The sequence below is a fragment of the Lactuca virosa genome, chromosome 7, assembly GCF_052849685.1.
Source record: "Lactuca virosa cultivar CGN04683 chromosome 7, Lactuca_virosa_CGN04683_v6, whole genome shotgun sequence".
In the NCBI taxonomy this organism is placed as follows: domain Eukaryota; kingdom Viridiplantae; phylum Streptophyta; class Magnoliopsida; order Asterales; family Asteraceae; genus Lactuca; species Lactuca virosa.
The window spans coordinates 43,054,938-43,061,012 of NC_136432.1; positions in this window are offsets into that span (position 1 = coordinate 43,054,938).

The following is a 6,075-nucleotide window of genomic DNA, read 5'->3' on the forward strand; positions in this document are numbered from 1 at the left end:
TGGCACCATGCAATTGGATAAACTAAAATGAGAGAAATAACACTTATGGTTTATTAATATATTATAAGTTCTAATATATTAATAATATTATTTAATTAGTTTGATCAAGAATTAATTTAGAATTAATTAAGTGATCAAAAGATAACTAATTAAATATATGGGTAGATTATGTAAATCTTCCATATCTTATATAGTGGGCTAAGAGGCTCCATGGATTATCAAGTTGGGTTCCACCCATAGGATGCTCCATTGGAGTTACAAACCCATGGGTCATGGAAATGAAGAGTCATGACACATTAGGGTTTACATGGTGTAACCCTAGATGTGTCAACACTATATAAGAAACCCATTCTCCACCAAAATAGGCTACACATAAGAAATAAGAGGGCTAGAGCCGATTTTGCAAGTGTAAGATTCTCTCAAAGTTTACTCCTTTGCATTTGGTGTTGTGTGAAGCATTTGAGGCATCACACTTGGGGTGCTAGGCTCACAAGGTTTCAAGGATCATAATCAACAACAAGGTAAGTTATTCTATCTTTCATTCAAGTTAAAAATGTTCCCCATGTATGCTAGATAGGAATATAACCTTGGAATTCAACTTTGCATGATTATTAGACAAACATAGATCCAAGGTTATTAGGGTTGCATGTACACTTAGGAAGTGTTAGAATGCTCAAAACCCATCAAAGTGATCACCCTAAGAAAGACATGTTGATGACATAGGGACATGGTTGTCTTAAAGTGCTAAGACCTAATGGTTAAGGACTTTGCTTTATACTTAAGACTAGTTACTTACAAGTTGATCTCTCATTCATGCATGCATTGCTGAAACTTCTCCCTCTCACTCTCTTATTCTCTCTAGGAAAGATAAGAAGATTAAGTCACTTGTTTTCCTGATCTCTTGGATCAAATACTTGGGTATTTGTTTCCAATCTTAATAGTAAAAAAAAAAAAGAACTAGCATTCTCTTCAAGTTGATCAATTGCTGGTGTCTCAAAGTCGTCCATCTTCTTCAACTTCCAAGCCTCCCCTAAAGGACCCAAAGTTCATCAAAGGTTGTTGTTACTTCTTCCTTCTATGGTCGTGTATTTTATCTTTCAATTACTTGCAAGAAGATCCTTGGTGGGTTGTGAATTGTCATTATGTTCGAATTTTTAAGACTTCCGTTGCTAATATTTTGAGTTTTTGGAAACTAGTTTTGAACTAAAACCCAACAATTGGTATCAAAGAGCCACCTTGCAAGTTTGGTTAGATTTTTTGATTTATGGAATCTTAGTTTTTGGAGAATATGGATAACTTGGTTTTGTATACAAACAAGTTCATACATATTTTCTTTGACACCTTTTTTAATTGTTATTTTTTGTGACAAAAACTTATTTGCATTTTTTGTCACTTAAAGTTGTCTTAGAAAAACAAAGGTTGTTTTATATTTATATGTATTTTAGAGTGCATAAACAAGCCTTGGACCATTTTGTGTTGTTTATGTGATTTGTTTGAAAATGGTTTGTAATATTCTTTTATTCATAAAAGTATATATTAAAAGTAGCTAGTTTTTATTATTCTTGTCATTTTTATGTAATAGATTTGCTTTAAACTAGATTTATTTTATGAAAAATGTAATAAGATAAAGATGGAGGCCATTTTTGAATAATACAAGAGGAGGTCATGGTTTTTGTAAGGTTTTTATAAAAGTTCATAACCTTTATAAAAATCTTATAAATTGCAACAAAGTTAGTTGTCATTGAAAGTAGGAGCTTGAAGATCACATGAAGAACAACTTGTAATATTTGGTTCCTTTTGTCCATTAGGAAGGACTTAACACTTTTGTGTTGGCTCACAAAAGTGTTATCTAGTTTAAGGCTTGTTTATGTCAAAAGCATGCTTGTGTTGTTTATTTTTATGCAAATATTTTGTGTGGTTGATAAATTAGATTTTCACAAACTCAAATTATTTTTTGAACAAAATAAACATCAAAAGGAGTTTGTTTTTCAATTTACAAAATTTCAACATAAGATGCAACAAGTTATAACTATAAAATAAACACCGGTTTTATTAAATCGTTTATAACGGTAAATCTTGAAATTGGAAAATTATGAATATAAAATGGTGACTTTATGACCAAAATATTAATAATAAAAGGAAGCTTTATTAAATAAAATAATAAAGTTTTACATGGCTGAAACTCAAACTTAATATTTGGATATTATCGTTAAAATTGAACCGCGTTAAAATATATAAAAGCGGGTTTTATATTTGAACCTTAAAAATGATTTTTTGGAAAATTGATACCATTATTAATTGGATGCATGAAATTATCATGATTTAACATGTTTTAAAATAGTATAATAAAACATACAAATCCCTTTTTTAAAAGGCAAGTCTATGCCATCCAACTTTAGAAACATTTGCACACCATTTGTATAATGCTTGTGGGATAAAGGATACCTAACCAATTGTGTTATCTTTTGGTGGCCAAAGTATTTTTTCAGTTTGTATAACCAAATTATAGACCCATTATACAAGTTTCTCTACTTGGATGACTTGATTGGAAACCTTTTGTGATAAATGTCACCTAAGCAAGTGTTCCAAGGCATAGATGAGACCAAACATGTCAAATTAACAAATGAATTGTTAAGGGTCTCATACATCTAAGAATTACAAGTGGTGTAATTAATAAAAGCTATTTACCTTGTTAAAATTGAGTAAGTGGGATAAAGGTCACCTAACAATTTATTTAATTTATAACTTAAATCCTAGACTTTAAATAAATAATGTTTTTGGAAACAAAAGGGCATTGTTTTTAAAGGAATTAAATACTAAATAAAACTTTGTTAAAATTTTGTAGATGGATCCACCAACTACTATAACACACCACCACCCAATGAACATTCGATAAATGCTTGATAAAGAAAACCTGGGTCACTCCAACTTTTGGATTGGCACAAAAATTTAAGAATCGTTTTGAAACAAGAAAAGAAAGACTATGTCCTTGAATCACAAGTCCCGGAAGAACCACCCTTTGTCCCAAAGGTTACACATGATGCATGGATTAATCATGTGGGTTATTCACTTGATGTATCATGCCTTATGCTTGCCACAATGATTCCTGATCTTCAGCGTGATCTGGAACTCTTCACTGCCTTTGACATAATTGAACATCTCAAGCAGATGTTTGGTCAGCAAGCTAGGACTGAAAGATTTGAAATTGTTCGAGCCCTTCATGCCTGCAAAATGGAGGAATCTGAGAATGTGAGCACTCATGTTCTCAAGATGAAAAGTCATTTGGATCAATTGGAGAGATTGGGCTCTCCATATCCACTAGACTTGTCCACAGACTTAATTCTGAACTCATTGCCAAAGTCTTATGATACTTTTATCATGAACTACAACATGAATGGGTGGGATAATCCTATCTATGAGTTGCATGGGATGCTAAAAAATGCAGAGAAAAAAATCCCAAGGAATACCCCCAAGTGCTCATGATTCGGGAGGGGCAAGTCAAGAAGAAGTAGCAAAGCAAGAACTTCAAAAGGAAGCCACAAGCTGGCAAGGGAAAAGGGAAGAAAGCTCTCCAAAATCCACCACCAAAGAAGAAGGAAAAGGTTGCTAAATATGACACATGCTTTAAGTGTGGTGTCGTGGGGCATTGGAAAAGGAATTATCCTAAGTACCTTGCTGAGTTGAAGAAGAAGAAGGTCGGGGAAGCCCCTTTAAGTATATCCATTTTCATGATTGAAATGGTACTGCTTACTTTTTCGCCTAACACTTGGGTATTTGATACTGGTTGTGGAACTCATATTTGTAATTCGTGTCAGGGTTTCAGAAAGAGTAGGGAACTAAAGACAAATGAGATGGTATTGCATGTGGGCAATGGTGCACGGGTTGCAGTCCAAGCAATAGGACATTTTGATTTATATTTACCATATGGTCTGTATCTAACATTAAACAATGTGCGTTTGATTACTTCTTTCACTAGAAACATTGTATCAATTTCCCGTTTAAGAAATCTGGTTTTAATTTTCAATTTGTTGATGTTAATATTCATTACTTCTTGGATGGAATATTCTATTTTGAGGCTAGACCAATATATGGAATTTTTGAATTAAACCTAGATGAAACATTAAAAAATATGTCCCTTTATCATGTTAACACCAAAAGGATCAAACAAGGTTTAAACCAAACATATCTATGGCATTGTCGCCTTGATCACATAAACAAGAAGCGCATATCCCAACTCCAAAAGAGTAAACTATTGGGGGAAAATGACACTGAGTCATTTGACATATGTAAGTCTTGCTTATGTGGCAAGATGAAAAAGCCCCCTTTGTCTGGCACTAGTGAAAGGGCAAGTGTTTTATTAGGCATCATACACACCGGTGTATGTGGTCCCTTCAAAACAATGTCAAGATATGGTGAAAGATATTATATCACCTTCACTGACGACTTCAGTCGATTTGGTCATGTGTGTTTGATGAAACATAAGCACGAAGCATTTGAAATTGTTTCAAAGTGAAGTTGAGAATCAACTCGATAAAATAATCAAAATCCTTCATTCGAATAAAGGTGGCGAGTACTTGAGCCAAGAGTTCCAAGATCATCTTAGGAGTTGTGGGATTAACTCATAACTTACTCCACCCAGAACACCATAACTTAATGGTGTGTCTGAGAGGAGAAACTGGACCTTTCTTGATATGGTTTGATCCATGATGATCAGGAGTACTCTCCCTTTATTCCTTTTGGAATTATGCTTTGCTCACCGCATCATATATCTTGAATATGGCACCAACTAAGAAGGTAGACAAGACACCCTATGAGATGTGGTATGGAAAAACTCCAACCCTATCTTACATGAAAGTTTAGGGTTGTGAAGCCTATGTTAAACAAGAGGCTTCCAGCAAACACGATCCTAGGTCTACCAAATTCATCTTTGTAGGGTATCCTAAAGATTTTTTAGGATAATACTTCTACATCCCTAGTGAGAATAAGATCTTTATTTCACGAAAAGTTGAGTTCTTGGAAAGCAAGTTTCTAAAGGATGAAGCAAATGGGAGGAGTGTGGAACTCGAAGAAGATCAAGAACCACAACCTGATGCAACTCAATTTCGCACTAGTACTGAACAAGATATGGTTGAAGATGAAAAGATAATTACTCTTCAACCTGTTGAAACACAGGCATTCGCAGATCCGGTTGAACTCGTCAAGAACCCGAGAGATATGTATTTCTCATTGATGAATGCTGATGAGCCTATCACCTATCGAAATGCAATGGCAGATCCTGAATCTGAAAAATAGCTTAAAGCCATGAACACAAAGATGAAATCCATGAGAGAAAACCAAGTATGGGATTCGGTTGAACTACCTCCCTAATGTAAGATTGTAGGGAGTAAGTGGGTCTTCAAGAAGAAGACTGGCATGGATGGACATTTACACACATTCAAAGCAAGAATTGTTGCTAAAGGATTCACTCAAACCCAAGGGGTTGATTATGATGAAACCTTTTCACCAGTTGCTATGATCAAATCTATTAGGATACTACTTGTCATAGTTGCATATCATGATTATGAGATATGGCAAATGTATGTCAAAACTGATTTTCTAAATGTACACTTGGAAGAATATGTTAATGGGTTTGATAGCATTCAAAACATTGTAAAATGCGTAAAAGATCTATGTCATTCACTTTGATAGGCCACATACAATGAATAACAAAACTTAACTTAACCCCTAGTTATATAAAATTCATCAAGTTAAGGTTACATACCTTTGATTTGTTGTTGTAAAAAAGCATTTCAATTTCCTTGTAGTGTTGGTCTTGGAAACCTTAGCACCGAAAGTATGGCTGCCTCTCATGGCTCATACCCAAACCCTAACACAAAGAACACAAGAGAAGGGAGGAGAGGGGATATTTTCGGCCAAAATATCCTTCTAGGAAAGGTGTCACACCCCCAAACCAGAACGGCAGAATCGATCGGGGGTGGAGGACGTCATGTTCAGTATCATAACAGTGCACAATAGTAAAACAAGCAACAACATCATCCATTGCATTAATAATATAGTTAATACAAGTGTGTTCTG